The 13,244-nt window shown below is 45.7% G+C and overlaps 1 protein-coding gene across 2 annotated transcripts in view; it reads right to left on the bottom strand.

The window, feature by feature from the left end:
* Positions 1–13,244, bottom strand: part of MTA2 (metastasis associated 1 family member 2) — a 524,852-nt gene that overhangs the window by 407,189 nt on the left and 104,419 nt on the right. The gene's annotated exons all lie outside the window — the stretch shown is intronic.

Here is a 13,244-nt window from a genome sequence, read left to right as displayed (position 1 = left end):
TTGCTGCATGGGTTTTTAGTTCTACCTCAGCCCATGCTGAGGACTCCAGGTCATTTCCAAGCAGACAGTCCACTGGGATATTTGAGGAGACCACCACCTGTTTCAGGCCATTGACCCCTCCCCATTCTAAAGTAACCATTGCCATGGGATGTACTTTTTTCTGATTGTCAGCGTTGGTGACTGTGTAAGTTTTTCCAGTCAGGTATTGGCCAGGGAAAACCAGTTTCTCTGTCACCATGGTGACACTGGCACCTGTATCCCTCAGGCCCTCTATTCTAGTCCCATTAATTAAGAGTTGCTGTCTGTATTTTTGCATGTTAGGCGGCCAGACAGCTAGTGTGGCTAAATCCACCCCACCCTCAGAAACTAGAGTAGCTTCAGTGTGGACCCTGATTTGCTCTGGGCACACTGTTGATCCCACTTGGAGACTAGCCATACCAGTGTTACCTGGATGGGAGTTTGGAGTGGAACCTTTCTTGGGACAGGCCTTGTCTCCAGTTTGGTGTCCATGCTGTTTACAGCTATGACACCAGGCCTTTTTGGGATCAAAGTTTTTACCCTTGTACCCATTGTTTTGTGAAGAGGCTCTGGGCCCACCCTCCTGTGCAGGTTTTTGGGGGCCTGTAGAAGACTCTTTACTACTTTTAGCTTGGGTTGTCTCATCACCCTTCCCCTGGGGAGTCTTTGTGACCCCTTTCTTTTGGTCACCCCCTGTTGAAGTCTTGGACACCCTTGTCTTGACCCAATGGTCCGCCTTCTTTCCCAATTCTTGGGGAGAAATTGGTCCTAGGTCTACCAGATGCTGATGCAGTTTATCATTGAAACAATTACTTAACAGGTGTTCTTTCACAAATAAATTGTACAGCCCATCATAATTACTTACACCACTGCCTTGAATCCAACCATCTAGTGTTTTCACTGAGTAGTCTACAAAGTCAACCCAGGTCTGGCTCGAGGATTTTTGAGCCCCCCTGAATCTAATCCTATACTCCTCAGTGGAGAATCCAAAGCCCTCAATCAGGGTACCCTTCATGAGGTCATAAGATTCTGCATCTTGTCCAGAGAGTGTGAGGAGTCTATCCCTACACTTTCCTGTGAACATTTCCCAAAGGAGAGCACCCCAGTGAGATCTGTTCACTTTTCTGGTTACACAAGCCCTCTCAAAAGCTGTGAACCATTTGGTGATGTCATCACCATCTTCATATTTAGTTACAATCCCTTTAGGGATTTTCAACATGTCAGGAGAATCTCTGACCCTATTTATGTTGCTGCCACCATTGATGGGTCCTAGGCCCATCTCTTGTCTTTCCCTCTCTATGGCTAGGATCTGTCTTTCCAAAGCCAATCTTTTGGCCATCCTGGCTAACTGGATGTCCTCTTCACTGGGGCTATCCTCAGTGATTTCAGAGGTGTTGGTCTCTCCTGTGAGGGAACCAGCATCTCTGACTATTATTTTAGGAGTCAGGGTTTGAGGGACCCTGTTCTCCCTAGATAGGACTGGTAGGGGGGAATTTTCCTCCAAGTCACTATCCTCTTCCTCTGAGTTGCCACCCTCAGAGGGGTTGGCCTTTTCAAACTCTGCCAAAAGCTCCTGGAGCTGTATTTTGGTAGGTTTGGGGCCCATTGTTATTTTCTTTATTTTACAGAGTGACCTTAGCTCCCTCATCTTAAGATGGAGGTAAGGTGTGGTGTCGAGTTCCACCACAGTCACATCTGTGCTAGACATTTTGCTTCTAAAAGTTGGAATACTTTTTAAGAATCTACAACTGGTTCTAGAATCTAATTCAAACTTTTACAAACTTTTAAACTCTAAAAGAAATGCTAAACAGGATCTAACACAAGGCCCTAGCAGGTCTTTTAAGAATTTAGAAAACTTTTCAAATTGCAAAAATCAATTTCTAATGACAATTTTGGAATTTGTCGTGTGATCAGGTATTGGCTGAGTAGTCCAGCAAATGCAAAGTCTTGTACCCCACCGCTGATCCACCAACGTAGGAAGTTGGCTCTGTATGTGCTATTTCAAAGTAAGGAATAGCATGCACAGAGTCCAAGGGTTCCCCTTAGAGGTAAAATAGTGGTAAAAATAGATAATACTAATGCTCTATTTTGTGGTAGTGTGGTCGAGCAGTAGGCTTATCCAAGGAGTAGTGTTAAGCATTTGTTGTACATACACATAGACAATAAATGAGGTACACACACTCAGAGACAAATCCAGCCAATAGGTTTTTATATAGAAAAATATCTTTTCTTAGTTTATTTTAAGAACCACAGGTTCAAATTCTACATGTAATATCTCATTCGAAAGGTATTGCAGGTAAGTACTTTAGGAACTTCAAATCATCAAAATTGCATGTATACTTTTCAAGTTATTCACAAATAGCTGTTTTAAAAGTGGACACTTAGTGCAATTTTCACAGTTCCTAGGGGAGGTAAGTATTTGTTAGGTTAACCAGGTAAGTAAGACACTTACAGGGCTTAGTTCTTGGTCCAAGGTAGCCCACCGTTGGGGGTTCAGAGCAACCCCAAAGTCACCACACCAGCAGCTCAGGGCCGGTCAGGTGCAGAGTTCAAAGTGGTGCCCAAAACACATAGGCTAGAATGGAGAGAAGGGGGTGCCCCGGTTCCGGTCTGCTTGCAGGTAAGTACCCGCGTCTTCGGAGGGCAGACCAGGGGGGTTTTGTAGGGCACCGGGGGGGACACAAGCCCACACAGAAATTTCACCCTCAGCAGCGCGGGGGCGGCCGGGTGCAGTGTAGAAACAAGCGTCGGGTTTGTAATGGAAGTCAATGGGAGATCTAGGGATCTCTTCAGCGCTGCAGGCAGGCAAGGGTGGGGTTCCTCGGGGAAACCTCCACTTGGGCAAGGGAGAGGGACTCCTGGGGGTCACTTCTCCAGTGAAAGTCCGGTCCTTCAGGTCCTGGGGGCTGCGGGTGCAGGGTCTCTCCCAGGCGTCGGGACTTAGGATTCAAAGAGTCGCGGTCAGGGGAAGCCTCGGGATTCCCTCTGCAGGCGGCGCTGTGGGGGCTCAGGGGGGACAGGTCTTGGTACTCACAGTCTTAGAGTAGTCCTGGGGTCCCTCCTGAGGTGTTGGATCGCCACCAGCCGAGTCGGGGTCGCCGGGTGCAGTGTTGCAAGTCTTGCGCTTCTTGTGGGGAGCTTGCAGGGTTCTTTAAAGCTGCTGGAAACAAAGTTGCAGCTTTTCTTGGAGCAGGTCCGCTGTCCTCGGGAGTTTCTTGTCTTTTCGAAGCAGGGGCAGTCCTCAGAGGATGTCGAGGTCGCTGGTCCCTTTGGAAGGCGTCGCTGGAGCAGGATCTTTGGAAGGCAGGAGACAGGCCGGTGAGTTTCTGGAGCCAAGGCAGTTGTCTTCTGGTCTTCCTCTGCAGGGGTTTTCAGCTAGGCAGTCCTTCTTCTTGTAGTTGCAGGAATCTAATTTTCTAGGGTTCAGGGTAGCCCTTAAATACTAAATTTAAGGGCGTGTTTAGGTCTGGGGGGTTAGTAGCCAATGGCTACTAGCCCTGAGAGTGGGTACACCCTCTTTGTGCCTCCTCCCAAGGGGAGGGGGTCACAATCCTAACCCTATTGGGGGAATCCTCCATCTGCAAGATGGAGAATTTCTAAAAGTTAGTCACTTCAGCTCAGGACACCTTAGGGGCTGTCCTGACTGGCCAGTGACTCCTCCTTGTTGCTTTCTTTGTTCCCTCCAGCCTTGCCGCCAAAAGTGGGGGCCGTGGCCGGAGGGGGCGGGCAACTCCACTAAGCTGGAGTGCCCTGCTGGGCTGTGACAAAGGGGGGAGCCTTTGAGGCTCACCGCCAGGTGTCACAGTTCCTGCCTGGGGGAGGTGTTAGCATCTCCACCCAGTGCAGGCTTTGTTACTGGCCTCAGAGTGACAAAGGCACTCTCCCCATGGGGCCAGCAACATGTCTCTGGTGTGGCAGGCTGCTGGAACTAGTCAGCCTACACAGACAGTCGGTTAAGGTTCAGGGGGCACCTCTAAGGTGCCCTCTGGGGTGTATTTTACAATAAAATGTACACTGGCATCAGTGTGCATTTATTGTGCTGAGAAGTTTGATACCAAACTTCCCAGTTTTCAGTGTAGCCATTATGGTGCTGTGGAGTTCGTGTTTGACAGACTCCCAGACCATATACTCTTATGGCTACCCTGCACTTACAATGTCTAAGGTTTTGTTTAGACACTGTAGGGGTACCATGCTCATGCACTGGTACCCTCACCTATGGTATAGTGCACCCTGCCTTAGGGATGTAAGGCCTGCTAGAGGGGTGTCTTACCTATACTGCATAGGCAGTGAGAGGCTGGCATGGCACCCTGAGGGGAGTGCCATGTCGACTTACTCGTTTTGTCCTCACTAGCACACACAAGCTGGCAAGCAGTGTGTCTGTGCTGAGTGAGAGGTCTCCAGGGTGGCATAAGACATGCTGCAGCCCTTAGAGACCTTCCTTGGCATCAGGGCCCTTGGTACTAGAAGTACCAGTTACAAGGGACTTATCTGGATGCCAGGGTCTGCCAATTGTGGATACAAAAGTACAGGTTAGGGAAAGAACACTGGTGCTGGGGCCTGGTTAGCAGGCCTCAGCACACTTTCAATTGTAAACATAGCATCAGCAAAGGCAAAAAGTCAGGGGGCAACCATGCCAAGGAGGCATTTCCTTACAGCGAGGCATTAGAGTTAGCAATGCGCCACTGGGTTGCTGCCCCCCTCTTTCAAACTTCTTCCCCACCAAATCCATTTTCTGGCTTTTCTTATCTGAAGGCAGTATAGAGGTAGTTTGCACGTTTTACCTTTTCCTGACAGTGGCCGCAATGATCGAATCCACTGGCACATGGCCTCTAAAGTATACAGGGTCCTTTCAGGAGTGTTGGCACTTCTTTCCATCCTGAGTGTCACCGACCTGCAGGTTCCTTGAAAGCCTCTCTCTCCCCCCTGGTCCAGTATGCTCGGAAGCATGAGCAAATATTGACTCTTACTTTGTAAAGGAAGCAATGTCTCTAGTAAAAAAAACATGTTTGAGATTTCTCCTCCTCCAATTGAACAACATAATTGTCTGCAGCTATCTTTATTAGTTGTTTGTACATTGCAGTATCACCGGAAGACGAAGGCCTTGTCTGGTATTCATCTATTCCCTCCACTGGGGAAATTGGCGTTGAAGTCCTGTCATTGAGTCTCAAGGCATTCCGACCAATCAGTATCCTAAAACAGGCCGTGGGACTCTGGGTCCTCTTACTTGTAGAAGACATCCCGATCCTCTTCTTCCTGCTGCTTTGTGGTCATTTAAGGCTCTAGTTCTCCCAAGTCTTTGTATTTCTGCATGTGGTCAGTCAAAGCTTTTGACAGAATTCTGAAACCTTGGAGATGCGACGAGATTCTACTTGTTCTGGAGGATAATGGCCATTTCGGCCTCAAGACGCCATTTCTTCAGTTGTAGTTTGATCATGTGCTCTTCGGTGTCAATCTCTTTTTTGACGCGGAGGCATCTGGTGTCGGTGTTTCAGTTTTCCCTTTCTTTAGACGTCCTTTGACACCAGCATCTTTTCAGCAACATGTTCGCCTGCAGTGGCCTTAGTGTGGGACCAAAGGATAAGTTACTTCCCAGCTATCCTAGTTCTCTTCCAGGGGAATCCTCATCTAAGCCATAAGCAGTTAATTTCTACGCCCACGTGCAAGGACCCCAGAGTACACATTAGATTTATATATACACATTATATATATGTAGAGCATAAAATTTGTACATGGTATCTTATAGACATATGAAAAATGTCACTTACCCAGTGTACATCTGTTCGTGGCATTAGTTGCTGCAGATTCACATGCTGTGCACATCCCGCCATCTAGTGTTGGGCTCGGAGTGTTACAAGTTGTTTTTCTTCGAAGAAGTCTTTTCAAGTCACAAGATCGAGGGACTCCTCCCATTTCAGCTCCATTGCGCATGGGTGTCGACTCCATCTTAGATTGTTTTCCCCACAGAGGGGGAGGTAGGAGTTGTGTATTATAGTAATAGTGCCCATGCAACGGAGTGAATACGTATGTACATAATGTAGTTTAAAGTGATATATTTACAAAAGTTCAAGATCAACTTCTAAACGTCTACAGGCTCCCGGGGAGGCGGGTGGGCGCATGTGAATCTGCAGCAACTAATGCCACGAACAGATGTACACTGGGTAAGTGACATTTTTCGTTCGATGGCATGTGTAGCTGCAGATACACATGCTGTGCATAGACTAGTAAGCAGTTATCTCCCCAAAAGCGGTGGTTCAGCCTGTAGGAGTTGAAGTTGTTTGAAACAATGTTCGTAGTACTGCTTGGCCTACTGTGGCTTGTTGTACCGTTAACACATCTACACAGTAGTGCTTGGTAAATGTATGAGGCGTAGACCACGTGGATGCCTTACATATTTCGGTCATTGGAATATTTCCTAGAAAGGCCATGATAGCACCTTTTTTTCTAGTTGAGTGTGCCTTTGGTGTAATAGGCAGTTCTCTTTTTGCTTTAAGATAACAAGTTTGAATGCACTTAACTATCCATCTAGCAATGCCTTGTTTAGAAATTGGATTTCCTGTATGGGGTTTTTGAAAAGCAATAAATAATTGTTTTGTCTTCCGAATTAGTTTTGTTCTGTCAATGTAGTACATTAACGCTCTTTTGATGTCTAATGTACGTAGTGCTCTTTCAGCTACAGAATCTGGCTGTGGAAAGAACACTGGAAGTTCTACTGTTTGATTCAAGTGGAACGGTGATATGACTTTTGGTAAGAATTTAGGATTTGTTCATAAGACTACTTTATGCTTGTGTATCTGAATAAACGGTTCTTGTATGGTAAATGCTTGTATCTCACTTACTCTTCTTAGAGATGTGATAGCAATTAGAAATGCAACTTTCCATGTTAAATATTGCATTTCACATGAGTGCATAGGTTTGAAAGGTGGACCCATGAGGCGAGTTAAGACAATATTGAGGTTCCATGAAGGAACTGGTGGTGTTCTTGGTGGTATAATTCTCTTCAGGCATTCCATAAAAGCTTTAATGACTGGTATCCTAAATAAAGAAGTGGAGTGTGTAATTTGCAGATAAGCTGAAATTGCGGTAAGATGTATTTTAATGGATGAAAAACCTAGCTTTGACTTTTGCAAATGTAGTAAGTAGCTTACAATGTCTTTAGCAGATGCGTGTAATGGTTGGATTTGATTATTGTGGCAATAATAAACAAATCTTTTCCACTTATTTGCATAGCAATGTCTAGTGGTTGGTTACCTAGCTTGTTTTATGACCTCCATACATTCCTGTGTAAGGTCTAAGTGTCCGAATTCTAAGATTTCAGGAGCCAAATTGCTAGATTCAGCGATGCTGGATTTGGGTGTCTGATCTGTTTGTGTTGAGTTAACAGATCTGGTTTGTTTGGTAGTTTGACATGAGGCACCACTGAGAGGTCTAATAGTGTTGTGTACCAAGGTTGTCTTGCCCAAGTTGGAGCTATTAGTATGAGTTTGAGTTTGCTTTGACTCAGTTTGTTTACTATATATGGAAGGAGTGTGAGTGGGGGAAAAGCGTATGCAAATATCCCTGACCAACTCATCCATAATGCATTGCCCTGAGACTGATCTTGTGGGTATCTGGATGCGAAGTTTTGGCATTTTGCGTTTTCTTTTGTTGCAAATAGGTCTATTTGTGGTGTTCCCCATCTCTGGAAGTAAGTATTTAGTATTTCGGGGTGAATCTCCCATTCGTGGATCTGTTGGTGATCCCGAGAAAGATTGTCTGCTAACGGATTCTGAATCCCTGGAATAAACTGTGCTATTAGGCGAATGTGGTTGTGAATCGCCCAATGCCATATTGTTTGTGCTAGGAGACATAACTGAGTTGAGTGTGTTCCTCCCTGTTTGTTCAGATAATACATAGTTGTCATGTTGTCTGTTTTGACAAGGATGTGTTTGTGGCTTATTATGGGTTGAAATGCTTTTAGCGCTAGAAATACTGCCAGTAGTTCTAAGTGATTTATGTGAAATTGTTTTTGCCGAGTGTCGCATTGTCCCTGGATGCTGTGTTGATTGAGATGAGCTCCCCACCCTATTATGAAGGCATCTGTAGTCATTACGTATTGAGGCACTGGGTCTTGGAAAGGCCGCCCTTGGTTTAAATTTTTGCTGTTCCACCATAGAAGCAAGGTGTATGTTTGGCGGTCTATCAACACTAGATCTAAAAGTTGACCCTGTGCCTGTGACCATTGTGATGCTAGGCACTGTTGTAAGGGCCGCATGTACAATCCGGCGTTTGGGACAGTGGCTATGCATGAGGACATCATGCCTAGTAGTTTCATTACCATCTTGACCTGTATTATTTGTTTTGGATACATGACCTGTATTACCTTGTGAAATGCTTGTACCCTTTGTGGACTAGGAGTGTCAATCCCTTTTGTTGTGTCGATTGTCGCCCCTAAGTACTGCTGTGTTGGCACGGCTGAATGTGCGACTGTGTAGTTGAGTGAGAAACCTAGTTTGTGGAGGGTCTCAATAACGTACCTTGTGTGTTGTGAACACCGTTTTTGCGTGTTGGTTTTGATTACCCAATCGTCTAGGTACAGGAAGACGTGTATTTGCTGTCTTCTGATATGCGCAGCTACCACTGCCAGGCATTTTGTGAAAACTGTTGGCGCAGTTGTTATCCCAAATGGCAACACTTTGAATTGGTAATGTACCCCTTGGAATACAAACCTTAGGTACTTTCTGTGTGAAGGATGTATTGGTATATGGAAGTATGCATCCTTTAGGCTTAGTGTTGTCATGTAGTCTTGCTGTTTGAGCAATGGGATTACGTCCTGTAACGTCACCATGTGAAAATGATCTGATTTGATGTAGGTATTTAACGTTCTGAGATCTAATATAGGTCTTAGAGTTTTGTCCTTTTTGGGTATGAGAAAGTACAGAGAGTAAACTCCTGTTCCTTTCTGATGAATTGGTACTAATTCTATTGCTTGTTTTTGTAACAACGCTTGGACCTCTAGTTGTAGAAGATCCATGTGTTGCTTTGACATATTGTGTGTTTTCGGTGGGACATTTGGTGGGAAATTGAGAAATTCTATGCAATAACCATGCTGGATAATTGCTAAGACCCAAGTATCTGTTGTTATCTCCTCCCATTGTTTGTAGAACTTGGTTAGTCTCCCCCCCACAGGTGTTGTGTTGGGGATTTGTGACGTGTAAGTCACTGCTTGCTTTGTGGAGTTTTGGGACTTTGGAATTTCCCTCTACTTTTTTGGAACTGTCCCCCTCTATATTGTCCTCGAAAACTTCCCCTCTGATATTGGCTTTGATAAGTGGGCCTTGTTTGTGAGGTTGTGGGTTCTGTGCTTTGTCCTCGAAACTGTCTCTTTCAAAATGTGCCTCTGCTCTGTGGGGAGTAGAGTGCGCCCATGGCTTTGGCCGTATCTGTCTTTTTTAAGCTTTTCGATGGCAGTGTCCACCTCCGGCCCAAACAACTGCTGTCCGTTAAATGGCATATTCAGCACGGCTTGTTGTATTTCCGTCTTGAATCCTGATGTACGCAGCCATGCATGTCTCATTATTGTCACTGCTGTGTTTACAGTTCTAGCAGCTGTGTCTGCTGCATCTATTGCTGACCGTATCTGATTGTTCGAGATACTCTGTCCTTCTTCCACTACTTGCTGTGTTCTCTTTTGGAACTCCTTGGGCAAATGTTCTATAAAGTGTTGCATTTCATCCCAATGAGCTCTATCGTATCTGGCCAACAAAGCCTGTGAGTTAGCAATACGCCACTGGTTTGCTGCCTGTGCCACCACTCTTTTTCCTGCTGCGTCAAATTTACGACTCTTTATCTGGAGGTGGTGCATCTCCTGAAGTGTGTGAGTTTGCCCTCTTGCGAGCTGCCCCTACTACTACTGAGTCCGGCGTTAGCTGTTGTGTGATGTACACGGGGTCAGTTGGTGGCGGTTTATATTTTTTCTCCACTCTTGGAGTAATGGCCCTTCCTTTTACAGGCTTCTCAAACACTTGTTTGGAGTGCTTTAGCATTCCAGGTAGCATGTGGAGACTCTGGTACTGGCTGTGTGTGGACGACAGTGTATTGAATAGAAAGTCGTCTTCAATTGGCTCTGAATGTAGGCTGACATTATGAAACGCCGCTGCCCTAGACACCACCTGCGCGTAGGCTGTACTATCTTCTGGTGGTGACGGTCTAGCTGGATAACAGTCAGGACTATTATCTGACACTGGTGCATCATAAAGATCCCACGCGTCTGGATCGTCCCGACTCATCCCTGTATGAGTCGGGGATTGCATCATTGGTGGAGTGGCTACTGGTGATGGTTGCGGAGAGCGTTGTGGGGACGGTGGCGGGCTTACTTGTTTAGCCACCTTTGCCTGTGGCTGCTTGTCTTTCTCCTGGAAGGCAAGTTTGCGTTTCATTCTAATAGGATGGAGAGTGCTGATCTTCCCTGTTTCTTTTTGGATGTGGAGCCTTCTTTGGGTGTAGTCTGGCTCCATTGTCTCTAGTTCCTGTCCAAATCGGTGTGTGAGGACAGTCCTTGTTCCTCTGTGTAGGAACTTGATTTTGGTTCCGAGGCCGGTTGTTTCGGTATCGAAACCTTTTCGGCTGCTTTTTTCGGTTCCGACGAAACTTTTTTTATTTTCGGCGTTGTGGTCTCTCGGTGCCGACTTATTTCGGTTCCGCTGTCTCGGTGCCGAACTTGCTGAGTGGCGGTATCTCGACCGGAGTCGGATGACTTCGACACCAGCGTGCCCTTTTTCAGTGCCGATGATCGGTCACCTATTTTTCGGGTTAAGCCATGGCCTGTTGGCGGTGGCGTCCCCTGTGCTTTTGTGGTCTTCTCGTGAGTTTTATGTTTCGACGTCTTACTCACGGTTTTCGGCGTTTCTTCTGGATCAAGCTCGTCCGAGTCCGACTCCTGGATGGAGAAGGTTTCTTCTTCCTCCTCGAAACGCCCTTGTCCTGTCAGCGCCGACGCCATCTGCAGTCTTCTCGCTCTTCGGTCCCTTAATGTCTTTCTGGACCGAAACACTCGACAGGCTTCACAAGTATTTTCCTTGTGCTCTGGAGACAAACACAAGTTACAGACCAGATGCTGATCTGTATACGGATACTTGTTGTGACATTTTGGGCAGAAGCGGAATGGGGTCCGTTCCATCAGCCTTGAAGAGACACGTGGCCGGGCCGACCAGGCCCCGATGGGGGAAATCGAAAAAACCCCGAAGGGCCCCCGAAGAGCTCTTCAAAAATTGGTGTCGATCTGTTATAACTAACCAGATACCGAACGCAAACAATACCAATGATTTTTCCGAGATTCTAACTACTTTCCAACCCGAAACACGGAGCGAAAAGGAACACGTCCGAACCCGATGGCGGAAAAAAAACAATCTAAGATGGAGTCGACGCCCATGCGCAATGGAGCCGAAATGGGAGGAGTCCCTCGATCTCGTGACTCGAAAAGACTTCCTCGAAGAAAAACAACTTGTAACACTCCGAACCCAACACTAGATGGCGGGATGTGCACAGCATGCGTATCTGCAGCTACACATGCCATCGAACATATATATATATATATATATATATACATACACATACATTCACATACATCTATGTAGCCTACATTAAAGGCTAAAAACACAGAAATAACTTTTTTTTTTTAAATAAACATCTTTCCAGGCTCAAGCATTTCTGTAAATCATAAAAGAGCATAAAGTGTAAACACAACCTTTATTGAAGAGAAAACTGCAAGGGAATGCAAAGGCTTTGTTAGCCAATAGGCTGCGTTAAAAACATGAGAATACTGGCATTGTGACTTTAGGAACTCCAAGACTTCCTGTATCCCATCATGCCTCAAAGGTGATAGTTAGGTCAGTTCTGTTTTCCAGCTCCTTCAGTGCAGATCCTGGAGCACTGAGCTCCCAATTTCTGACTTTTTTGTCAAAAAACTATTGCTTACAACTCATGTTTTCTACTTCACTTGATGTATTTTACCATCTAGTGTGAAGAGAAATAATTTGACAGAAACCTTTAATTTTTTTCTATCAAAAATTAACCTTCCTTTCGTTAACTGCCTTGCCTGTGGGAAAAAAAAAAAACTGAACCCCAATCAGTCTGTATTGTGTGGCTGCCTGACACCCATCTTCCCGAGTACTGCCATCATTGCCAAAACCTCTCAAAAACCTTGCTAAAAGAACTTTGAAGGATAGAGAGAAGATTCGACTTCATGATCTGCAAAAGAGAAAAATCTGCATCAGGAAGACAGTCATCCTCCTTCAAGATCACCTCTCTTCACAAAGAAATTCCAGAGCCAGATCTACAGAAAAACATCATACAAGATCCACACCAAAAACTCAATGTAATTTGGGCATTTTTAGCCTTTAATATAGGCTGCACAGGTGTGGGGGTGTGTGTATATATATATATATACACACACACACACACACACACATACATACAAATGTCTATAAAATACTATGTACAAATTATATATATTTTTAGTGTGTGCTCCGGGGTCTCCGCACAAAGGCGGGAACATTCAGTGCTTATGTCTTTGATGAGGATTCCCCTGCAAGAGAAAAGGCTCTTTTGACCTTGGCTTGCCTTCAGTCGACAAGTACTTCGGCACCGAGCCATCTGTTCTTTGAGACTTGCCTGCACTCTGCTTCCTTAATGTTACTTGTGGGCACTTATCTTTGTGCTTGTGGTGTTCTCTCTCAAAGTAAAAAAAACTCCTTTTCGACATCTAAGCCCTCTCCCTCAGCTCCTTCAGCAACGTTGTCCTCCTACGCGTTCAACAACCCCAAGTCTCTCAGCAACTGAGTTTCCTTCTGCCCCTTCATGTCGTAGTGCGCTTGCCTTTGTTTGTCCCTTGCGCTTAAGGTCTTTGGTTTGAATTCCATCCAGCCATCGCAGTTGTCCGTCGTGACTTCTCAGGAGGTAAAGGTTGCATCCCTGATGACTGTTCTTCTGGGCAATCTTGTGGGGACATTCCGGGGCAGAAGCGAAAAGGTGTGTTCTCCACATCACTCAGAACCGGGACCCCCCGTGCCCATGCGTTCTCAGGTCCAACTTCAATGGGAAGTCTCGTACTCCCCTTACTTCACCGTGGGCTGGAAAAACCAGACTGGGTTTTTCATGAATCAGATAATGGTATTGATGGCTTCTCTCTGGAACTGCGGTGCCATCTTTGACGAGCCTTTGATATATAGCCATCTTCTTTTGGCGATTGG

This window comes from Pleurodeles waltl, chromosome 9 (assembly GCF_031143425.1).
Source record: "Pleurodeles waltl isolate 20211129_DDA chromosome 9, aPleWal1.hap1.20221129, whole genome shotgun sequence".
NCBI classification, from domain to species: Eukaryota; Metazoa; Chordata; class Amphibia; order Caudata; family Salamandridae; genus Pleurodeles; species Pleurodeles waltl.
Note: the sequence above shows the minus strand (reverse complement) of the source record. Positions and strands in the feature narration are given on the sequence as shown.